Source organism: Rhododendron vialii, chromosome 10a (genome assembly GCF_030253575.1).
Source record: "Rhododendron vialii isolate Sample 1 chromosome 10a, ASM3025357v1".
NCBI lineage: Eukaryota > Viridiplantae > Streptophyta > Magnoliopsida > Ericales > Ericaceae > Rhododendron > Rhododendron vialii.
Window position 1 is genome coordinate 39641611 of NC_080566.1, and position 25890 is coordinate 39667500.

Sequence of the window (25890 nt, forward strand, 5' to 3'; positions counted from 1 at the left end):
GTTCTGTCTAGTACTCTAAGGCTTCGTTTTGATAACAGTGATAGATGAGTGAGATTCGTAAGGAGATGAGATTGAGATTGGTAATGAGAAGAGATTGGTAATGAGTATATTTGTTTGGGATGAGATTAGATGATGAAATTATTAATATCGTATTTGTTTCATATGGGATGGGATTTGATTGATAGTTTAATTTCCGTTCTTGCCCTCCTCCCCAAAAAAATAAATAACACAAGCACAAAAAAAAAAAAAAATACAATACCCACAATAAAAAAGCCAGCACACACACGCACTATTGCTCCTCTCTCTCTCTCTCTCTCTCACTCTCACTCAGCCCACACACCCCCACACCCACATAGAAAAACCCAACCAAGCGGATATTACAAAGACAATAAAGACGAAGACGATGACCCAACCAAGCTCATAATCAAGGTCTCTCTCTCTCTCGATCTGCACATATACATACATATTTTGTGTGTGTTTTAGTGGGGGTGATCTTTTTCTCCTATGGTGGTGGTGGTGATCAATCTATTTTTCCGGTGACAATTTTGTTTTTCTATTTTCCTTCTTTGTTCTTCTTCATCACGAAATGTTGTTTTCATATCCCACATGTGGCCAATCGCTGATTGGGGGAAGCCATCAACATCTGTGGTATTTTGGTATTTTGGCCGATCACCGATTGGATTCACAAGGCCCGGATTGTGAATACCAACTGCAAGAAGGTATTATGAAAACCCCCTAATACCCACCTTGCTAGTCCTAAGGACTAATAATCCCAGCTCATTTTGGGTTACCAAACACAATATTAATAGTCCCATGGGATTGGTAATCCAATCCCAAGAGCTAATATGGTTATCAAATGGGGCCTAAGTGTTTTCTTGTATTGTTGGTGCAATAAAAGATTGGGACGGGTTCCTGTAAATCTTCTGCTTACACTTTCACTCAAACTACTCTGTGTGTTTTACTTAATTGGTTGTCAATCAATCAATAGACAATAAACTGCTTGATTCACATGTGGCAGGCCACTGCGCTCCTCCAACAATACTAACATATTTTGAATTTTAGACAATAAGGTCTAGCTTTAACAGAGCAAATATGACCTAGGAAACAATGCCACCTTTCAGTCAAGATGTTGAGTGTTTCTCATTGCAAGAATCTTAAAAGTTTGGTATTGTGTTGTAACATTGTTTTCCTAATTCCAGATGAAGGAAGTAACTAATTAGGCACATAATGTCTAAAAAACATAAAATTTGACAAGGAAAGATAAATGACAACCAAGCAAGCTATAACAAAAGAAAAATGCATTTTTTAAAACATTCTCTCGATATTTGTGTCCCAAATCTTAAGCTTCAGCCTTCAGTATCTAGTGGATAAATTACCGATATTTTTTTTTTGTTGAACAAAAGAATTTTATTAATCTTTAAAAAATAGAAACAAAGATTAAACGGATCACAGGCATACCGGTAAAACACCACCTGAGAATCAACACCAAATGCTGGCAAGAAACCAACTGATATTGTGTGAACTTGGTTTACACATATCAAAAGCTCACCATGTTCGGACAAAGGTTTAAGCCAAGAGTTCACCATATTAACATGTTTTCTTGGTGGCCAAAACCATTTCACATAATTCCCTTTATTCTTTGGTGTACAACAAAAGAGGAAAAACAAGCACAACCACCCATGAAGATATCAGTCAAAAGACGCACGAATTAGTAGTTATTCATCACTTCTTCCATTGTAACAAATCGGCCTAGCTCTAATGAGACTTGTGCGGCGACTCCAATAGCAACTGAAACCAAACCATCGTGTAGATCCACGGCAGGAGCTTGTACAGCTTGAGCTCTAATTGTGGACAAAAAGTTGAGGTGCTCCAAATAGCTAGAACCATGATGCAACCCCTCGTATCTGATAAGCAAATTATTGGGCAATCATGTTAGGGGGTACAGGGAAAAAGATAACTTGCATAACCAAAAGATTTTATTCACGGTTGAATGATGGAAAGTAGTAGAACCCACTTAATTCGATCACCCTCAGCTTTTACAGTTTTGACACCTTCTCTTCCCTTTAGCCGGTTCCTAAGCGCACAATGCTCTCTGGAACAAAGGCCTCTCCCTGTTAAGCAACATAAAATTCAAATCAAGACTAGCCCCAATATCCAAATCATGCAAAATGTGTAGCAACAGGTAATATAAATTGGTATTAATGTGTTAGACAAAATTGTGGCATTAGCAAGATCTACAGGTTGCATTTCTTTGTATTTTGGGCTTGTGTTGCATATAATGTAACAACTTCCACGTAAAACAATTGCACACCATATCTGACTAGGATTAAAGTGAAGAAAGTGAAAGGCGAGGTTCAAACGAATTTCATCCAAGTAAAGAATGATTCCTTTTGAATAAATGTTTTTTTGCACTTTTTTTTTCCGATGGATCTTTTTGATTATTGTCTTCTATCTTGCAAAAATACAAACAAACTTAGGTAAGTACTTAAAAAAAATGCATAAATCATAGATAAAATGTCTAGTTAGGATGCATGCACAACTGGCTCATGAACGCGAGAGAGAGAGAGAGAGAGAGAGAGAGAGAGAGAGAGAGAGAGAGAGAGAGAAGACCTTTCCTGTGTCACCAACAACTGATATTTCTTGCTCATTTTTACGTCCTTCAACAAACATACAAAGATCGAGCATGCCTCGAGAACTATTCTCAAATTCAACAATTACATATGCATTGTCAATTATGTCAGGCACCTGTAGCCAACCAATGGAAAATAGAGAAGAATGAATTAGGGGATTAAAAGCTAAACAATTACTAACACTAGCTTTAGTGTAAGCAAAATCTAAACAACTTTAATTAAACGGAAGCAAACTGAAGCATTGAAAAGGTAGTAGTACCAGCAGTGGCCGAGCCAAAAATCAGTATTAGTGGGGGGACCTTTTAGACACATTTCAACCAAAAAACCCAGAATAAGCAATGCTAGAAATATTAAATAAATAAAAAAAGATTTGTGCTAAAAATAATAAACAAAGTTTGACACATTTATTAAGAAAGTAACTTCCATACAACAACAATAAAAGAACCCATCAAGTCACCAATAATTGGAAGTATGGGCGGAGGAGGATTGGAAAGAATACACCAATTGGTTGAATTGTCTTAGCAAATCAAGTCTAAGAGAAATTCAAAACATACGTTTAGCAATCTTGTTCCAATTAGAAAGAATATCTTTTTTCGAATTTTATTCCTAAATCTCCAAATTCGAATTGCATTATGGGTCCTATCGACCGAGAGAAGGAACCAAAACAACTGTCAAAACTCTAAATAATTGCTTTAGTATAATGCATATAGCTCGTAGTTTGGCCACTTTTGAAATTTGAACATTTTTCACCAGAGTTTCAAATAGTAAGTGGTGGCTATTTTGGCATTGGACATCTTAGTTTGCTAGTGTGGTGAAATCATTCTAATACTTGAAATAAAAGTTGAGAATGAAATGATATACAAAATATATTAGTAGAATGATAAAAAAGACAACAATTCGTGAAAGATAATTATTGTTAAAGCATCCAACTTCAAACCAATTGGCAAAGAGTGGAGAGACCGCTCAGGCTCATATACTAGTTTTGGAAGAGATAATTAACCAATGTGGGACAAATTCCAACACTCCCCCACACGTGTGACCCCTGACTCGCACGTGGAGAGGTAAACAAATGATCCATAACATTTGGATCACAACAAACAATGGTGCACTTATGGCACAGATAAGGGGGAACAAATTTTTCGAAACCCTAGCTTTGATTCCATGTTAAAGCATCCAACTCCAAACCAATTGGCAAAGAGTGGAGAGGCCGCCCAGGCTCATATACTAGTTTTGGAGGAGATAATTAACCAATGTGAGACAAATTCCAATAATTATGAGGCAAAATAAGAAATTTAAATAATAATAAAAACAGATTTCAGTGGGGAAATTGTATGGCTGGATCATTGGCATCCATTGGGGCCTTTATATAGGAAATTTGGGGAAAGAGTTGTATATAATCTGGGCAGGTCGCTCTCTGCTAAATTGGATTCTATTATCCACCAAGGAGCTTGGAAATGGCCAAGACAAAGGAATGCTGTATCTAGAGAAATTATTGCTCACACTCCTACTCTGTATCCAAACTCTCAAAGGGAAGACAAGCTTATTTGGACTCCCAGTGCAAAATGGGATATATAGTACCTCCTCGGCATGGAATACTATTAGAACTCGTCAACCGATTCTATTTGGTTTGGTATCCTAAGTACATTCCCAGGTGGGCTATTATCCAATGGCTGACTTTTAAAGGGAGGTTAGCAACAAAAGACAGATTAATTACTTGGGGTGTAATCTCTTCAAACCAATGTATTCTCTATAACACATGTGGGGAATCACACTCACACTTGTTTTTTGAGTGTCCTGTTTCTTACTGGATCTGGATGAATCTTCAGGCTAAATGTGGTTTTAGAAGACGACAAAGGGGTTTGGATGAAGAGATAGCATGGGTTGTAGATCATGTGAAAGGGACGGCTCTTAAGAGCAGAGTTTTTTATATTATAATGGCTGCCTCAATCTACCATATATGGAGGGCCAGAAATTTCAAAATTTTCCAGAATGTCTCTCAGTCCAAGTTTTCAGACACGAAGTGGGTACAAACACAAAGTAGATTAGGATCAAAGGGAACACAAAGCTAAGGAGATATATTTAAGAAGACACTGATTTTATTAACTTCAACTGACTTGGGTATTACAATAAGCGGAGCCCTCCCTTTATAGGCGTAAGGAGGGAATACAAACACTGGTGATTACATCACTGATTACATCATAGGAATAGTACCTATGCATAATTGTGAATTACAATTTTTAGTCTACCTGACACCAACTACTTTGTACAACTACTATGACTTATTAGTTTACAGACACACTTACTATTACATCATTGACTAAAGCTTACACCTTTCTAACTTCGTACACCAATTATACAACTACTACCAATAGTAAACACCAATTATTTCACCCTCTCTGGAAAAGAGGACAACACTACCACACTTTATTACAAAAGTAAATATACACCACACAAAAGAGACAGTTGGTATGAGCACATGGTTTTCACTCTAGATTATCTGAACCATTGCTTCCAGAATAATCTTTAGTCAAGTGATGCTGTTCCAAAAGATAGCGGATATTTTGGCGCCATTCTTCCGGATAAGTATCATTGAATTTCCAGTTTGCAGACTCATAATGGAGGAGAGATGAGGGAACGTCTGTAGGTGTTAATCCATTGAGTGAACACATTGTTTGAGTCATGACCAAATAATTTCCACTGTGGATCTCAATGCTCGGAGACTCTTGATATGCTGAAAGAAATATAGTGTGATACTCCTTTCGCCAAGTGAGAGAACCATCTGGATTAGGAAGACATCTGTTGTTGCGAGTTGACTAAAAAGCAAATTGGAGGTCTTCATCTGCACCAGTGGGGATTCTTCTGACCTGCTGTTGCCAGTAGGGTATGTTGCCAAAGAGCAAGAGAAATTTCAAAAAGAAATCTTCTCGGGGTTGGACTCGATTGAACGCTGCTTGTGCTAGATACACCAATACTGCTGATTTATTGAAACTGACACTTATAGTATACACATCAACTAAATACCATAAGAGGAGAAAGGCTTCTTTTTTGAAATAAAAGACATTATGGTAGGACACTTCAAACTGGGTGAGAAAAGGATAGACAGGATGGAAGGGTAGACCTTTTATGGGACCTTCATCAAGACCATATTTGAAAATACAGAGATGTTGAAGGTTTTGACACATTTGGACACACCTGGAGAGAAGGGTTAATTCCACAATATGACACTGGAGGTGGATAGGAAGATTAACTGGGTGGAAACAGGAAATCATGGGAAAACAACCAGGAACAAATGAATATGGTTTTGTTTTGGAAAACTGGTTGATTTCTTTTTTGAGCCTTGACAGAAAATCTGGGAGGACATTTGTTTTTCCCTTTATGTGGACAGCTTCAGAACTCCAATTGGAAAACCAATTTGCCCATCTGAGCAACTGTGCCTTTGGAAGGTGTTTCTGTTTAAACTTGAGCATGCTGGGAAAACTCATCATATCAGTCTCAATGAGAAAATGATGACCGATTAGATGAAATTCAAACTTCTCAATACTCCTTTTGATTGCCAGAATTTCTTTGTAAGTAGAGTGGTAATAAAGTTCTGCTGGAGAGAAAGAACCACTCTTGTATCCACAAATTTTGCGCTTCTGTTCTGAATTTTCTTCCAAAAGAATTGCTCCCCAATATAGATCAGAGGCATCTGTTTGAAGAACTCTTTTCCCATCGGAAGGTATGATTAATGGAAGAAGGGTTTTGGATATGGCTTTGAGGTCTGTGACAGCTTTGGTACAATGGACTGACCAAGGAGGAGGACTTTTCTTTAGGAGAGCTGAAAGAGGAGTACGGTATTGGGCAAGGCTAGGAATGAAATCAGCCATATAGTTAACAATTCCAAGGAACTGTTGAACTTGTTTGACTGTGAGATTTTCATCTGGAAAATGGTCAAGTTGGGAGGCTATATGAGGCTGGAGGGTATATTGACCTTTAGAGATATGCATCCCTAAAAAATCAATTTCTGGTTAAGCAAGGAACATCTTTTTCTCTGAGAGCATTATACCATGGGTTTGGACGAGGGAATGGAAAATTTGTAGTAAGACAACATGAGACTCAATATCTGGAGAAAAAAGTAGGATGTCATCAATGTAAACAAGGGCTGAGGATAGAATGGGAGCAAATACTAGAATCATGGCCTTTTGAAACAAAGATGGGGCTGTTTTTAATCCAAAAGGCATGACTGACCATTGAAAATGGTGATCTGGAATGCAGAAACCAGTTTTGGGACGATCATCTGGATGGATGCCCAGCTGCCAAAACCTGCTTTCAAGTCAAACTTTGAGAAAATTTGTGGTTTAGGCAAGTTTGCAAAAAGAACACTTCTCCGAGAAAGAGGGAATTTGTTATCCTACAGAAAATGATTAAGAGGCTGGTAATTGATAACCAGGCAGAGCTTTCCTCTTATCTGTCCTGTCCTTTTGTTCACATAAAATGCTTCACACGCCCACTGAGAGGTTGTGGGCTCAATTAAACCTTCTGACTGAAGTTACTGGAGCTCTTGAAGAGCAAACTGGTAATGTTCTAAGTTCATTCCATGATGGGTAGCTTTTGTGGGGTTGATATCTTCATTTTTCTTAAAGGGAAGAGAAATGAAGAAGTCTGGATTTTTCCAAAGAGGATTGGAACATTTGGTGAGGAACTGAGAATGGGATTCTACACAAGAAGTTTGGATTATGACTTCTTTGATGGAGGAGAAAGTTTCTATGGAAAAGAGGTTGGGTTGAGTGGTCCAAGGTAACAGGTGTAGGGAGGTATTCCCGAACAGGTCCAAGGAGGGCCCGAACACGTTGTAAAGGGGAGTCATCGGGGATGGTATAGTATTCGGTAATGTGGACCAGAGACATGAGAAGTCGCTGGTCCAGGAAGGTTGTACGGAGTCTTGGTTCAGAAAACATGAGAAGTAATTGGACCAAATAAAAAGAAAGTGACATGTGAAGCCACTATTCAAGTAACTTGTTCGGCAATGAGATGGCCGAACAAGAGGAAAGCTCCTAAGAAGGAAATGGTCCAAATAATTGATAAAGGACCGGTTACATATGAAGTGATTGGTCCAGGCCGTTTGTTCGGCCATGAGATGGTCGAACAAGGAGAGAAGTCCTATCAGATGTTGAAGTAGAGGGAACACTCTGGAAGAGTCCAGAAATAGTGGTGTCCTGTAAGGGATGAGATCCCAAGAATATAGGATCTAAGAAAGATACCCAACGAGAATAGGATGTTCGGCCATTAATGGAAAAGAATCCATTAATGGAAAAGAATCCTAAAAGGACTCTTTTCTAATGAATTGATAAGGAAAACGAGAATCCTTGATATCCAGGGTTTTCTTTACGAGATAGGAATCCTAGGGCAACAGGGATGCTTGGGCAGCAAGCATACACAAATCTATAAATATGAGGTAAACCTAGAGGAAAAAGGTACGCAATACATTGCACTCATACGTAACTTCCTATTGATATTTAGGGTTTATTGTCAGTACGAGATACTAACAAAGGCATTGGAGGGCCTTTGCCACGAGAGGCAAAGGTGCACTCACACCTTGTCTGTTTTGCAGATCAGGGGTTCCGACGACGAATTAGGGTTCCGGTCAAGAGGCACGAGAAGCCGTTACAATCTAGTGCAATTCTAAGCACTACTTGAATTTGTCCACCTACAATTGGCGCCGTCTGTGGGAAACGAAAGAGTTCCCTTTGAAATACGACCATGTTGGAAGTAGATCCAGCAACACCGCACGACCCAAAGAATGTGCTAGATGGAGGAAGGGATAAATCACTGCCTGGGGCTCCGAGAAAGCCTGAAGGCGGACACAGGAGGACCACGAGTAAGGGCCGCCCCCTTACCGTCCACGATAACTCCAAAAATAGAGAGGGAAAGATGGCTTTGAGATCCACGAGAAGGAGTAAATCCCATCGAAGGGATGAATAAGTTGCACGCTCTAGGAGTGTGCACCGTAGCGAAGACGTTTTTGATAAAAAGAGGCAAGAAATCGAGGAGTATGCTCGTCTGATTAAAAAATGAGAACATGAGATCAGAGAACTAGAGGGAATCAGGGAACATCCGGAGGATTCCGGACTGTCTCGAAGAAATTCTAGAGGCAGTGGGTATGCTATGATACAATACAGAAAAGCTCCTTCACGAGGAAGAAGGAGCAGAAGCAGAAGTCCAACCCCAAGGAGACATAAAGCTTCTCCACGAAAAGAGAGGAGCAAGAGCCGAACACTGGAACGAAGGAGGGTTTCTCCAAGAAGGAGGAGAAGCAGAGGTCGAAGTTCTACCCCTGAGGAGGAAGGGAATAGGAAACATCATAGGGACAGGTACGAAAGACTTGATTCCGATTGGAAAAGAACTAGACCCAACGAAAAGAAAGGACCAGAGGATGAAACCATGACTGCACGAGAGGCAGCACAGAAAGCACTTAAGAATATTGCATCCTCCCCTTTTGCAAAAAAGTTATAGGAGGCTAAGTTGCCGACCAGAGTGAAACACGGAACGTTCATCCTCTACGAGACAGATGCTGATCCCGTGGCACATATACAGCATTACCAGTAGGCAATGTTTATGCATGAAGGAGATGATGCAATTATGTGCAAGATGTTCCCGTCAAGTTTAGGGAAGGTAGCTTTGTTTTGGTTTCATAGGTTGGGTTCACGTTCCATCCGAACATGGGTGCAGTTGGCCGAAGAATTTACTGCACGGTTTTTGACAAGCAGAAAAGCTCCAAAAACTTTTGAGAGCCTTTCCTTTATGAAGCAAGGCGAGGACGAGCCGATTAGGAACTATGCAAAAAAGTACTGGAAAACCTTCAACGAGATTGAAGGTTGCAGTGAGGAATACGTGATAGCCACGTTCAAGACAGGTTTGCCTGTTCGGGGGGAGCTGCGTAAGTCCCTGAACATGAGTCTAGTGCAGACACTGACAAAATTGATGGAGCGAATTGAGCAGCACGCCAGAAACGAGGATGACATTCTTCGGGAGGATGGTAAGGTAGCCGCCGAGCAAGTAAAGGGGCCTGTAAAGAAAGCAGACAAGCCAGAACCCAAAACTTACCGAGAGAGGAAAGACTATGGGCAGGCAAAGAAAGAATTGTACAAGGATAAACAAGCTCCGGATCCCAAGTCTTTCTTCTCAATAAACACAGTCTGGAAAGAACCCATCTACAGGATTCTTTATCGAATAAAGAATCAACCTTATTTCAAATGGCCTCCAACTTTAGGTGGGAATAAAGATGCAAAACGTGCTACGAATCAGCACTACAACTACCATAAGGATTGGGGCCATATGACTGAGGATTGTGAGATGTTTAAAAGACACCTTGATGATTTGGTTTCACGAGGTTATCTCAAAGAATTTATCTAAGAAAATCCCAAGGATAAAGAAAAAACAATGGAATTGGATTACGAACAGAATCCAAAGGGAGTAATCCATATGATACATGGATTGGCCAAACCTTATACGAGAAATGAGGTGAGATTGCTTCAGAGACAGATTAAACATGACCAACATGTGATGCAGTTGGGAAAGAAAAAATGGCGTAACGAAGAAGCATGCAACGAGGGCATAGTTTTTACAAATGAAAATCTGGGAGGAGTCCAGGTACCTCACAATGATGCTTTAGTCATAACCCTACGAGTTGGGGAATATGATATGGAAAGAATCCTGGTGGACTCAGGGAGTTGTACCGAAGTACTGTACTACGATGCATTCAAAAAGTTGGGACTAACTCAAGAAGATTTGGTACAATCAGTAACCCCTTTGGTTGGATTTGGAGTAAGAGCAGTTTGGCCATTAGGAAAGGTAGCTTTACCTATTCGGGCTGGGACAATGGTACTACGAACTGACTTCCTGGTGGTGGATGTACCGTCCTCCTATAACGTGATTATAGGGAGGACATGGTTACACAAGATGAGGGCAGTCTCTTCTACTTTCCATCAAATGGTAAAATTCCCAGGATCCAATGGGATTGAAAAGATCAAGGGTAACCAAAAGGTAGCTCAACAATGTTTAGTATCCATCATAAAAGAATCCATAACGCCCACCATGTCAATACAGTGGAAATCCCAGATCAGCCGACCATCGAGGATATCGGAAAGGACCCAGCCGAGAGGGTAGTTGAGGGTTTGAAAAAAATACAGATCAACGAGACTGATCCTGATAGGTATTTTTTAATTGGGGAATCGTTGCTAGCAGAGGAAGAGGCCGAATCGATAAGTTTCCTAAAGACTTACGTCGACGTATTTGCCTGGACACCAGAGGAAATGCCTGGGGTGGATGCAGACGTTATCTGTCATCATCTGTCATCATCTGAATGTAGATCCACAGCATAAGCCAGTCATTCAAAAGAAAAGAAGGGCAGCCATACAACACGTTGACGCTGTAATTGAAGAAGTAGACCGTTTGTTGGAAGCCAAGGCAATAAGGGAAGTTTACTATCCAGAATGGCTATCCAATACTGTTGTTGTCAAGAAAAAGTATGGAAAATGGCGTGTTTGTGTAGACTTCACAGATTTAAACAAGTCATGCCCAAAGGACAGTTTCCCTCTTCCAAGGATAGACCAGTTAGTTGATGTAACTGCAGGATACGAACGAATGAGTTTCCTCGATGCATATCGAGGATATCATCAAATTGCCATGTTCAGGCCTGATCGAGAGAAGACCTTTTTTATTACACCACGAGGGCTATACTATTACAATGTCATGCCTCTTGGATTGAAGAATGCAGGGGCAACATATCAACGATTGGCAACCATCATGTTCAAAAAACTGCTTGGCAAAACTATGGAGGTTTACATAGACGACATGGTAGTAAAGAGTAAAACTGGGCAAGGCCATATAGCAGATTTGAAAGAGGTTTTTGAAATCTTGAGAAAGTACAAACTGAGACTCAACACCTCGAAATGTGCGTTTGGAGTCGGTTCTGGAAAGTTTTTGGGCCACCTTGTAACCATAAGAGGGATTGAGGCGAATCCCGACCAGATAAAGGCCCTACAGAATCTGCAGAGTCCTCGAACAACGAAAGAAGTCCAACGGTTGACTGGGATGGCAGTGGCTTTTAATCGATTTATTAGCCGGTCAAACGACAAGTGCAGACTTTTCTTTTAGCTGTTGAAGAAAAAGGAAGGATTCAAGTGGGGAGCAGAGTGTGAACAAGCCTTCCAGGATCTGAAGGGATATTTGGCTTCTCCTCCCCTTCTTTCAACTCCGGAACCAGGTGAGTCCCTAGTTTTGTACTTAGCCGTTTCTGAGCATGCTGTGAGTGCAGTTCTCTTGAGAAATAAGGGATCCGAGCAAATTCCAGTCTATTATGTGAGCAAAACGTTATTAGATGCAGAAACAAGATATTTGCTCCTCGAGAAATTAGTCCTGGCATTAAGAACAACAACCAGAAAATTGTCACATTATTTCCAGAGCCATAAAGTTATAGTTTATACTGAGTTCCCATTGAAATCATTGCTACGAAAAGCAGACTTCTCGGGAAGGATCTCAACTTGGTCCGTTGAGTTGAGCCAATATGACATCGATTATCAGCCGCGCACAGCAATCAAAGGCTAAGTGTTGGCTGATTTTGTGGCAGAATTCTCACCCACAGTAGCACCTTTGCCTCCTACGAGAAAGGAGCAGAAAACAAAACTACCCCTAAAGGAGAAACAGGCCCCAGCCGAACAAGATCCCCAGGAATGGAAGCTGTTCCTTGACGGGTCGGTTTGTAACACTGGATCAGGAATCGGGGTTGTGCTTTTACCCCCTGAAGGGTCAATGTTAGAACTATCTGTTCGGCTAGGATTCAATGCATCAAATAACGTGGTAGAGTATGAGGCACTCTTAGCTGGCTTGAGAAGTGCAAAAACCCTAAAAGCAGAACGGGTTAGGGTATATTGTGATTCACAGCTTGTAATCCATCAATTGTCTGGGCAATATGAAACCCGGAGCGAAAAGATGGCGGCCTATGTACAGGCAGCAAGAGATCTGCTTGATACCTTCGAAAGGGTGTATATTGAGCAGATAAGTTCTGGAAAGAATGCTCACGCAGATTCGTTAGCATGGCTAGCTGCAACTGTACCAACTGAGTTTAAAAGAAAGGTAGCAGTAGAGTATCTGACTGAACCGAGCATTGGGAGAAGCGTGGAGATGGTCTTGGACGTGAACCAGGGACCAAGTTGGATGGACCCAATTGTGGAGTTTTTACGAGACGAAATACTCCCTTCAGACAAAAAGGAGGCTCATAAGATAAGAACCAAATCTGCTAGGTTTTGGTTATCCTCAGAAGGAAAATTGTATAGAAAGTCTTTTATAGGTCCCTATTTGCTTTGCGTACATCTTGAAATGGTGCAAAAGTTCCTCCACGAGATTCACGAGGGAACATGTGTAAGCCATGCTGGGGGCAGGTCTATAGCCCATCGAGCAATCACCCAAGGTTACTGGTGGCCGTACATGCAAGAAGATGCTAAGGTATACGTAAAAATTTGTGAGAAGTGTCAGAAATTCTCACCTATGATACGAATGCCAGCAGAAGATTTGGTACCACTAACGAGTCCTTGGCCATTTGCCCAATGGGGCATGGATATCGTAGGTCCGCTCCACAAAGCAACAGGAAATAGGAGATTTTTGTTGGTAGCAACAGATTATTTCACCAAATGGATTGAGACGGAACCTTTGACTAAAATAACTGAACCTATGATAGAGAGGTTCGAATGGAAAAGCAAATTACTCGGTATGGGGTTCTTTATTCATTGATTATAGATAATGGATCCCAATTTCAGAAAAAGTTCAAAGCATTCTCTGCCCAGTATGGAATAAGGAACGACTACTCTACCCCAGCCTACCCTCAAAGTAACGGACAGGCAGAAGCTTCCAACAAAACAATTCTTGACGGGATCAAGAAAAGGTTGGATGAAGCAAAAGGGAAGTGGCCTGACGAATTGCCGTTAGTTTATGGGCATACCGAACAACGTCTAGGAGGTCTACGGGAGAGACCCCCTCTTCATTAGCATATGGAACAGAGGCCGTTATTCCATTAGAAATCGGTCTGCCGACCAACAGAACCATTTTGGTTGAAAGTGGAGGAAATAACAGAGCCCTGGAGATTGAATTAGATCTTGCCGAGGAACGAAGAGAGCGGGCCTTGGTGCATTTGGCCTCATGCCAAGAGCAGTTAATAAAAAGTTACAACAAGAATGTACACCCACGAGAGTTTGGTGTCGGAGACCTTGTGCTTCGAAAGGTGCTCGGCAACACTAAGGTCGCCAATAAGGGAAAGTTGTGAGCTAATTGGGAAGGCCCATATCGAGTTACTGAAATCGTGGGCATTGGGGCTTATCGATTGGCAGACCTGGACGGGAACCCAGTGCCAAGACCTTGGAATGTCCACAATTTGAGAAAGTTCTTTATTTGAATATGTTTTTCTTTATGCACATCGTGATTGTGTGAGGGTTACGAACAAAACTCTCTTGTGTTTTATTAGTTGCAAGGGGTACGAGTAACGCCCCCTTGAGTTTTAAACTTCAATTCTGAATAATGGAATGTTCTTCTTTCAAAAAATTTTATTCTGGGTACTAGAATATGAAGTCTGCCACTTCTTTTTCAACCATCCTTCATCTTGGGGAGCAGAGACTGGTCCCATACGAATTGGTTTTCTTTTGAATTGAAGGTGTACATACGAGAAATGTAGTTTGATTGCTTACAATACGAATAAACTTAGGCATATATCCAAGCACGAATTAAAACTTGGGATGCATACGAGACAATGCAAATATAGTTCAAGTACGAAACACTTGGCATACATACAAGTACGAGAAACTTAAATAAAGTACGAGAAACTTAAATAAGTACGAAATACTTAGCTGAATTTGCACCCAGGGAAGAAGACGGGGTATCAAACAGTATTCAAAAGCCATACAAGGCCACATATGGCCACCAAAACACCTATGATAAACCAAGTTTGGAACTTGTGTCATGCAAATTCAAACTATTTAGATGGCTACGATTTGTTTGTCAAAGAAAATTATACTCATTCGTCTTCAGTAAGATCTTGAACGGTTGCAGGAGCCGCTGGTGCAGTAGTATCCTCCATGGCATTTTCTCCTTCAGGATGACCACCACTGACTTCCTTCTGGCCAGGGTTGGTAACGTCATCACCTGGTTCAACATTAGCAGCAGGTTGTTCGGACGTGTGAACATCTTGCTCTTCATCTCCCTCCTCCGTTATGTCTTCCTCAGGACCAGCAGCTGAACTTGGTAATTCAATGTTGGTCCAGAGGGGAGATGATTCAGGTATCCCAGCTTTTGCAAGACAAGCTGTCCAAGAGGCAACCCAAATCTGATCTTGTATCCCAGGCATTTGGTTATTGTAGCTTTCCGTAGCTACTTTAATTCCTTCATTGTATCCCCCTCGAATGCAGCTTTGGCTTCGTTCTGGCTCTCCTCTAGTTCTTTCAAAGATTGGTTCAGACTGTCTTCCGCCCCCTTCAGCTTGCCTTTTAGCCCATCAGCTATCCCCAGGGCTTGGTTCCTCTCCCTCTCGAGCCTAATAATAGTGCGTTGAAGTTTGGTGTTTTCACTTACAAGCTTGGCACGTTAGGGTTCGGACTAGCTGAGCTTCTGGGCCATAGCCACCATTTTTTGCATTACCTGAAACATCCAAACAGTTAAACACAAAAACCAAAAGATATGAATTACAACGGGAAATTTTACCTTGGCATTATGAGACATGAATGAGCTCAGAAGGTTGTCAGGAGAGCTTGACACTTCTTTCTGCATATCTCCAGGTAGCAGAAAGGCTTGAGACAGAGCAAGAGCAGTATCTTCAGACTCAACACTATCCCGAGCAGTGATAGCTCGATTCCCGTGAGTGAAAGAAGGAGCCCATGTAGGAGCTGGAGATGAAGAGGCTTGTGGGGGCCTTTCCTGAGATTCCTCCACTCGCTGACATTTTTCTCGGTGGAGGGCTTCAATTTCTTTTGGGGAGAATCCTGGAGGAGCATCAGTTTGAATCTAGGCACGACGACCATGACCTTGAGAACCACTTTGGCTCCGAGCAACGTTACGACCCCGACCAGGAATGGTAAGAAGGCTCCCGAGGTCAATTGGTCGGTTCATTTCTGGAGGTAAAGGGGTGTAACAGCTAGATGAAGAGCTGGATGTGGAACTAGAAGCCTCTTCGGCGAGAGGAATTGGCTCGTCAGGAACTGGAGGTGTTTGAGAACGTCTTTCTTCTTGCTCGGGGAACGGTCTTGAAGGACCAGCTAAAACAGTATTGTTGGCTGCGCGGGTACACCGATCAATGAAACCACCGTATGAAGCTTTGTAACTAAGCAGTACCTGAGCTGCCCTTGCTCGGCCTGAAAGGTATGTCCCTTCACCGTTGAAAGCAAGTACACGTCTGATATCAGCTACATGAACTTGATGGGTTATGATATTATGGCCTCGATTGATGTTTGAAGCTGTAACATAACACAATGCACAAATTAATAGAAGAATGAGAAGGCTTTTTCTGAAAAAGAAGGACATATGGATTAGGAGGAAAGCACTAACGTGGGCTCCCGAATATGTGAGGAGCATGAAAACCAATCACTTGGCCATCCTCATCTCTGGGTTCGAAGTTGCCCGTAACAATCAGAAAGTCATCATCATCCCCTCGAGCAGAATCAGGGAGTTCGAGGACAAGTTTTTTTTCTAGAATCCTTACTTTTTAAATAATATGTGAGGGCATCCCCGGTTCTGGAAATGCTGTATAAATGGTGGATGTCATATAAACCTAAAGCAGTCCCTAACATTTGATTTAGGGCATTTATACCCATAACCACTCGAAAGAAATTGGCAGAGACCTGCATTGGGGAAAGCCTATAGTATGCCAGAACCTGACGAAGCAGGGGAGCTAAGGGAAACCTAACTCCGCTCTCAACGACGGCTACTAGAGGAATGTGAAGGGTGTCGAAATCAAAACTTTCACTGATGGCATCCTCAGGAGCCAAAGCAGTAGCCACGTTATCAGGAATCTCGTAACGAGATCTGAAACTTGACATGGTCTGAGGAGTATTACAATGCCTCTGAAATCTCCCCATAACCAGAAAATCTTGGTTCTTTGAAATAAAGAAAGAGGGGGAGGGGGGGTGGACGGCGAAACCCTAAAAACGACTGTAAGCAATCAACGAGAGAAATGGAGCAAAGGGAAGAATGGTGACTTACGAATTGGAAGATGGAATCCCTAAAGCAGAAAAGAAGAAGCCTCGAGATGGTGAACAGAGCTTCAATGGCGAGTAAGCTTGAACTTTCTGCAGAGGGAGTCTAAGAGAGAGAATGGGGTTTTGAAAATGGGACGAAAACCCAAAAATACCCTAAAAAGTGGGGTGGCGTATGTGAAACGTCACCCCAGACGCCGTTTGAGTGTTCCGTTCCCCAAAATACGTCTGTCCGCATTTAATGTAAGCAATACAATGATCAACACGTGTAAAGCTTAGGACTAAAAAGCCTGTCCCGGCCAAACGAAGAAATGTTTTTGCCTTGGCTAAATGATAAAAACTGCACCGATATATGAAATAAGGTGCATGAATAGAATAAATTTGCTCGGTAAATTAAGAGCTTTAATCATCATCTGAGTAAAACATAACGAGTAAAGCTGGGGAGCAATTGTAGGGAGGTATTTGTGGGCACGCGCCCCAAAAATGCTCGGTTTATAAAATCGGGAGCGGCCCCTTTTCGGAAAAGTGCGGCGAAACGCCTCAATTCAGAGTCACCACTCGGGTTTTAGCGGTGAAATACCCAAGGAACCGAACTCGAAAACGCTTGCCATGCTTTGTTTGATTTTGAAGAAGGCATGGACCGGTCCGTCGTCACCTTCGATATCTAAGGTTCGGGAGCCAGGTTACGAGAGGGGAAGGGTTTTATGGCACCCCTCTCGCCCAATCCGAAGATCGGTCTCTACTCAGGCATTTTGTTTTGTAAAACATTTGCATTTTTCTCTCATTTGATCATTTTTCTAGCCAGTTAGGGCGGGGGAACAGTTAAGGGGGATTAAGACTATAACAAATTGCATTTATGTGATAAAATGTTTATGGATGACTTGCTTGCAATGATAAATATAGATTGAGAACAAGCACTGAGCAACTCGGATAAATTGGAGTACGCTGCCCTGAAAGGTCATGAACAGGCTCCGCTCCAGCATGCACTGGTCGAGTCATTGCATGCTAGTGCAACCTGCGCACGCCACCCTCAAATTGGCGTACTCCAATTATTTAGCTTCTCAGTCCTTGTTCGCAATCCTCTTGGCTCTGGAAAGGGACCAGCGCACACCCAGGACAAACCACGCAGTTAATAAAACAGAATATATATAGTTATAGACAGGTAAGATGGCTTCTAGCCCCGAAAGACAAACAAAACACCCGAAAAACAGCGTGGGGACAGAAAAGAGGCCGAGACAAAGCTAAGATGCAAGGGCCAGCCACTGGGTTCTAGGCGAATTACCGTACGCTAGTTTTAGATAACCGTGCGCCAGTTTGACCTTGATCCAGTGCTTGGCTTTGCATCATCTGGGCTCTGGAACATGACCAGAAGGATTCCAGAGGCCTTTTTAAGCAGATAAGGATTAAACATTAACTATTACAACCAAGCAGCTCTAAACATACAGAGAGCAATAAATCGGTTATTAGCATTGTAAGGTGATTGACAGAAATGTAGGTTAAGAGAAAGGATGATCCATGATCCCCACGCCAGTAGTGCACGTATTGCCATGACTGGCATACGGCATAAGTGCACTGGCGTGCGCCATGTCTCATCTCACACGGTTGTTGTATTTTACCAGTTTAAGGCCAGGACTAGCATTGCTTACTAGCCTGGGCCTTTCTGGTCCCCCTCAGGAGTTGAAAATAGCAAGGAACATAAAGGTGGTATACCTTTTTGTGTTGAGGTTTGAAGGTGGTATTGAGCTTAAAGGTTGAAGATGGAGGTTGTATGGTGACTGGATGTCAGTGGAGTGTAGGGAAGTGAGTTGCCCTCCTTTCTCTTTCAATGGAAGAGGAGAGATAGAGAGCAAGAGGAGAGAAGAAGAAGGATTGCACTCTTTAATGTGGCTAACCCCTTGCAAATGAATGCAAGGGGGGTATTTATAGAGGAGAGAGGGACTGAGATCAATTGGATCAAGGCCTTGTTTGGCTGGTTGGAATTAGAGATGGAGCCTCCCATGCATTAAATGCATGGGACTAGTTGATGAGGGGTGTAGGAGAGAGAGGGGGACGTCCCTGCCGAGTGTAATCATCAGAGAGACTGTGGCCGACGTCAGGGTGGCACAAAAGTCTCGTCCATGTGGCTGAATAAAGTTGATTTGACTGGGATCTACTGGCATGTGCCACATATGGACTGGCGTGCGCCACTGATGACTAGGTCAATGGTCGATGATCGACACGTGGCAGTTAACTGGCGTACGTCATCAAGGTATTGGCGTAAGCTAGTTGGGTTTTGCTGGGGCTGTTTGGCTCTGGTTTGAAGGGTTTGAAGTGGGTTTGAAAGAGGTTCGGGATGCTCAAAGCTCAAACACACCATCATCCTCGGACTGTTCTCTACTTTTAATCATCATTGAGGCAACAACAAGACCGAAAAGGTAGCGCTATCTGGATGGTCCAGAATGGGGTGTCTACAGTATTCCCGAACAGGTCCAAGGAGGGCCCGAACACGTTGTAAAGGGGAGTCATCGGGGATGGTATAGTATTCGGTAATGTGGACCAGAGACATGAGAAGTCGCTGGTCTAGGAAGGTTGTACGGAGTCTTGGTTCAGAAAACATGAGAAGTAATTGGACCAAATAAAAGGAAAGTGACATGTGAAGCCACTATTCAAGTAACTTGTTCGGCAATGAGATGGCCGAACAAGAGGAAAGCTCCTAAGAAGGAAATGGTCCAAATAATTGATAAAGGACCGGTTACATGTGAAGTGATTGGTCCAGGCCGTTTGTTCGGCCATGAGATGGCCGAATAAGGAGAGAAGTCCTATCAGATGTTGAAGTAGAGGGAACACTCTGGAAGAGTCCAGAAACAGTGGTGTCCCGTAAGGGATGAGATCCCAAGAATATAGGATCTAAGAAAGATACCCAACGAGAATGGGATGTTCGGCCATTAATGGAAAAGAATCCTAAAAGGACTCTTTTCTAATGAATTGATAAGGAAAACGAGAATCCTTGATATCCAGGGTTTCCTATACGAGATAGGAATCCTAGGGCAACAGGGATGCTTGGGCAGCAAGCATACACAAATCTATAAATATGAGGTAAACCTAGAAGAAAAAGGTACGCAATACATTGCACTCATACGTAACTTCGTATTGATATTTAGGGTTTATTGTCAGTACGAGATACTAACAAAGGCATCGGAGGGCCTTTGCCACGAGAGGCAAAGATGCACTCACACCTTGTCTGTTTTGCAGATCAGGGGTTCCGACGACGAATTAGGGTTCCGGTCAAGAGGCACGAGAAGCCGTTACAATCTAGTGCAATTTAAAGCACTACTTGAATTTGTCCACCTACAACAGGTAATTTTTATATTTCAAGCCTTTTTTGAGCCAGGAGATTTTGCTAGGATTTTGAAGGATATCAAAGCCTAACAATAAATCTTTTCCTAGGAGATCAGAACCATAGACTTGATGTTTTATGGTGTATCCAGGGAAAAGTTGGATGACAATAGGCTTACTGATCAAAGTGATGACAAAAGTTTCTCCATTGGCTGCTGTAAAGGGTCTGAAACAGGACTGCCAGTAGGACCTGGGTTGAATTGCAGGGTTGAGGATGGAGGCTGCTGCACCAGTATCAAAGAAAGCGATAACTGGTATGGGTTTATCATATTTGCCAAGCAAGATTTTGACCTTGGCTAAGGGTTGAGCCAGCATGATGTTTGAGAATCCAAAGGGGATTTCATAAGGGAATGAGTCAGAATCTTCAGAAGAGTCTTCTGATTCTGATCAAGAGTCGTCAAACGTAAAGGCAAGGACTGTTTCATCTGTTGCTTCATCATCAATGGAAAATAGAGATTCGACATCAGCATCCTCAAGATCATCGTCAATGAGAACCAAAGAGCTCACCATCTTGTCTCGTGCTACTTTATTGGGACACTGTTTTGCATAGTGCCCTTTCTTTCTGCATATGTAGTAGCGATCAGACTTTTGCTGTCCTTTGAACTGCTTATTCTTGAAGAATTTCCATTTTTTCTGGCGTGAGAACTTACCAGATTTGGAAAACTTTGAAAACTTGCCAGGAGGTCTGAACTTCCATTTCTGAAAGTGTTTGGTCTTCCGATATGATGGTTGGCAAGTGCACTTCTTGTCTTTGCATTTTATAGATAGGTCAGGCCGGTCACATGCTTTGCCAAGAAGTTTTCCCTGTTCTTCAAGCGTTCTGAGGAATTTCTGGTGATTGCACAACTTTTTCAAGGCAATCAAAGAGTGCTGGTAAATTCCGCCAAGCGATGTTGCATTCAGCGTCAATCCTTTTGTTTGAAGTAGCCGTGCTGTATCATTTCCCAATGGTTCAGGAAGGGAATTGAGAAAAGCTTGCTTGAGGTTGACATCATCCATGCCGTTGAGAAGATAGAATCTCTGAGACATGCAGTCATAATGGATCTCCAAGTCTTTTCTTTTGAATGAACAACACTTCATGCTGAGATATTCTTCTCGAACGAATTCTTTTGTATTGTTATGGTCTCCAAGAAACTCAGTATGTAGAACTGAGATGAATTGATCAAGAGTTGGGAGTTGCTTAAGCTGCAGCTGTCGGTACTCACCAAGAGCTAAGTACCATTGACGTAGACGGCCAAGAAATTTTGCTGTATACTTAGTAATGACATCACTGAGTGTAGCGTTTGGTGAAAGCATAGCAGCTATGCACCAAGCATGAATCTTATAAAGTTTATCTAACCATTTTGAGGGGGAAATGGTATCAAAAGAGAAACCTTGGGTATGGATGTTGGAATGTGAGAAGGAATCAAAGGTTGGAATTTCAGGGGGTGTATCAAACTCAGGACCTTCTTCAATGATGGGATCTTCAACATGTTCCTCTGGGTTTTCAGGGTTCATCATGAAAACATGAGGAATTGGCATAGAGTTTGTGGATTCAGTATCTGAATCAAACTCAATGGTTGGTTCAGGAGATGGGGTTTCAGGTATAGTGGCAAAGGTATGTAGAAGGGTGGAGATTGGATTTTTAGCAGGGCTAGATGTTGGCTGGACCATTAACTGAGGCGACTTGGAATTTGGGTCTGATGGTTGAGAAGAAGTGGAAGTAGTCGGGGCAGGTGTAAAGGTGGAGGATGAAGACGGAATGGTTGGAGGTTGAACAGGTTTTATCTGGGGCTTTGGGAAAGAAATTTTTGGTGGAGATGGTCTTTTTGGTGGAGGAAGAAAAGCTGATGAGCTCTCAAAGATATTGGACTCACCAAATCCTGAAGTAGGATTTATAGGTAAAGGTTGAAACATTTGAAGATACCCAAACAAACTTTGTTGAGAGGAAGATGTGAACATGTCAAACGGGCTTTTTTGTTGAGAATTCTGCTGAGTTTGGAGAGAATGAAGCTGGTTCTTGAGATGCTTCATTTCAGCATCCTTTTGGTAAAAGGCTGCTGAAATTGCTTGGTTGGCATAGGCCATCTGGAGAAGTTCCTAGTGAACATTCTGAATTTTCTGCTGCAAATCTCTAATAAGAAGTTCCAAGGTTGATAACTTCTTATGAACAACATTCTCCAAATTTTGCTGGGAGTTAGCAATTCTTTGAAGAATTTTATTTTGGGCGAGAGAATTTGTTGACTGCCAATTTATCGCTGCTTCTGTTGCTGATACTGCCTTGGTACTACCATCAGGGAGAATGGTAGTAGAATCTGGGATTTTACAACGGTGGGTTGTCCTTTCCTGAGAACTATGGAAGTCCAAAGGAGGAAAATCTGCTTCTGTCTAGGAAGAGGATAGGGTGAACATGAAACATCCATTGGGTTGACTCGAAGAACCATTATCAGATGGAGGTTGAGGAGAAGGTGGAGATTGACAAGGAGTGAGAGGTGGAGATGTGCATAGGGGACATGGATCATCATCAAAGTCCTTGTCATCTTCTAAAAGACTCTCCTCTAGACAGTCATCACAGTCACAGGCATCAAAGTAACAATGACCTGTTTCTAGATTTTTGAAATAGTAGACTGGGAGACCACTGGGTTGAAAATATTGAATTGGAGGACCAGGTCTAGAACCATCGACAAACATGTCTATTCGTGAGGGAAAGATAACAGGATGGGTTGAAGATGAGGTAGAGGTTTCTTTTGGAAAAGTGATTTCCACGGTACCATCAAGTTTGGTGATGAAAAGTGGGTTGGATGATTGGACAGGAATGGGCTTGTTTTGATTTTTCTCATAAGCTGTAACCTAAGACTCTGGGAGAAGCTTGAGAAGCTCAGGACGGGAAATTTGACGTGGCACATGGACACATGAAGCTTGATGAGGTGGGTTAACAGGGAGAAAAAGGGCTTCATCTGTGGAGGAAGGTAAGGACATGTCAAAAGCATGGTTTTGGAGACAGTAGGCCATTTGGTAATGAAGGGTTGCTGCATATGTGGTAGAGATTTGGGAGGCACCACCAATTTGAACTTGCACTTTCAAGGCTGATAGCAAATGAGGATCTGCTAGTGGCATGTTAAAATTGGGGTAAAAGATAAAAATCACAGTTCCAGCATTTAAGGTGGTTTGGACTGTAGCGATACATGCGTGCTGATACTGTAGAAACCTGGTATCTACCAGAGCAAGTCTGGAAGTAACAGGTAAACCCTTTCTTCCATGGAAAGTGACAGCCAGTCTAATGGCTCCAAAGTGAAGGTGGGTAAATCCTTGTTGTTGCCAAAGACGAGACAAATCAACTGGGATTTCTAAAGGTAAAATTTGTTCAGCCTATGTTGCTGCAATAAAACATTGATCAAATTTGGAGGCTTGGACATACTCTTTTACAGAAATTGGGCGTTTTGTGGAGAAAAGTTGGGTGACGGATTTCTTTACAAAGGTTTGGGGTCTAACAAAAGCATTATAGGGATTAAAGAAAGGGAGATCAGTAAGAGGGACCTTACTATCATCAGGTAGGTATTCAAACTCATACAAGTATTCAAGATTAGAAGAGGATGCGGAGGAATTTTTACTGGTAGACGATCGTGAAGGAACAAGAGACGAGGTAGCAGAAGAGTAAGTAGAAAACAGATGATTCATCTTTAGATAAAAATCTGGGTTCCTTTTTTCCTTAGTACAGCAAACCTTTTTTTTTTCAAAGTAAAATCTTCAACCAATTTTGATTAATAAAATTCTGTATACTAGGGAAGATAAACTGAAACACACTGCCAACTCTAGGGCCAAAGTCTCAAGGTACTTTTATCCCACTGATACAAAATTCTTTAACCAAAATAGTTAGGGAAGTTTCTGATGTGGAGGATCCTGAGAAGGCAACCACAGAGCATACACTTCAAGTGTTTTCTTTTAGAAAAGATTTGAAGTAGTGTTGGAAAAGAAGTTCCCAGAAGGGGTTTAAGCTAGAATGGAAAACATGGCTCTGATACCAAGTTTTTAGACACGAAGTGGGTACAAACACAAAGTAGGTTAGGATCAAAGGGAACACAAAGCTAAGTAGGTTAAGTAAGCTTTAGTCAATGATGTAATAATAAGTGTGTCTGTAAACTAATAAGTCATAGTAGTTGTACAAAGTAGTTGGTGTCAGGTAGACTAAAAATAGTAATTCACAATTATGCATAGGTACTATTCCTATGATGTAATCAGTGATGTAATCACCAGTGTTTGTATTCCTTTCATTTTCCAATTCTTCCCCTCATTATACCCCTCCTTCTTTTGCTTCAAATCATCGGTCCTTTTTGATTCCCCATCGCTAACCCCAATCGCCCTAAACTGCACGAAACTTTTCAACGGCGGGCGATGATCTTGCCGATGGAAAGTAGCAGTTGACTGGACAAGTTTTTTCTGGAGGTTCGCTTGTTTTTGTTTTCGTTGATGTTCTTCTTCTTGGCGCTTTTGTTTCTCCTCATCTTCTTGTTCTTTCTGCATCCTCTGTTTGCGCTTTTGTTCTTCCTTCTCCTCTTCCTCTTTCTGCTTTCGCTGTTTCTCTTGGAGCCATCACTGTTGGAGTTGGACCAGGGTCACGTACGTGGAAGGCAGCGGTGGAGAGTTTCTCCGGTCGCCGTCGTCCTCCATCGAGCTCTGGTCGGTTCAGAGAAGGGGGATCAGTGATGTAATCACTGAGGGGGGCTGTTTCGAGCTCATCTTTGCGCCATGAAAAGTGTGGGTCTTGTTAAGCTAGGGAAGCTTGGTTTTGTTTGTTCTTTGTATAGAGTTTTTTTGTTCTCTTTTCATGGGTAGCTTGTTTTGTTTTGAGGCTATTGTCTTTCCTTGTTGTATTTGTGGATTCTCAAGGTTATACCCTTGATCCTTTGTTTTTGGTTTGGGTTTCTTAATAAATCTTCCTTTACCAAAAAAAAAAAAAAAGAATTCAGTGGGGGCTCGGCCCTTGTTGGGCCTACCTTCCCTCCGCCACTAAGCAGTAGTAAGTTTTGACTACAATAAATACCTCCAATAAAATGTCAATAGTCTAAACACGAGATTTAAGCTCTTAAAACTTCAAGCTTCGAATTTGTGGTGGATTTAAAAACAAAGTTTTTCCTTGAAGGTGTTATTTGGGACCAGTATTGGATCTTCCACATGCTTGAACAGATAAATGAGATGATGTAAACACCCTATATTCTGTAAAACGGTTCTAACTAACATCATAGTAAGACAGTTAAAATCTCTTGAGTGGAATATTCCTTCCCAATTGCTTCCTCAAGATTAGACCACTGCCCTAGTTTAATTCACCCACATTGGTTAATTATAGGCTCAAAGACTAGTACACGAGTAAAGGCGGCCTCTCAATTCATTGCCAAAGTTGGATGCTTTAACTTGGTATAAGAACTAGGCTTTTGGAGGCTTCTGAACAAGACTCTCTTATTCATTGGCCCTAATTACGTTCAAAAGTTGGTTGTGTTTCCATTAATTACGTGATTATTGGCTTAACCTTACTTGTTAGTTGAGGTAGGAGCATATGATAAGCCATGGACACACCTACACATGATAATTTTCCTAGTGGCCTAATAGAAACAAAATAGTAGAGTACTTCTATGTAGAGAGAGCGAGGGGAAAGGAAAAACTTTGCTTGATTAGATTGAAGCTCAATTAGGAATTTTCCA

General features: G+C 41.8%; 1 pseudogene; it reads right to left on the bottom strand.

Annotated features, from left to right (window-relative positions):
- Positions 1-1415: 1415 nt before the first annotated feature.
- Positions 1416-25890, bottom strand: part of LOC131304377 (uncharacterized) — a 25220-nt pseudogene continuing 745 nt past the window's right edge.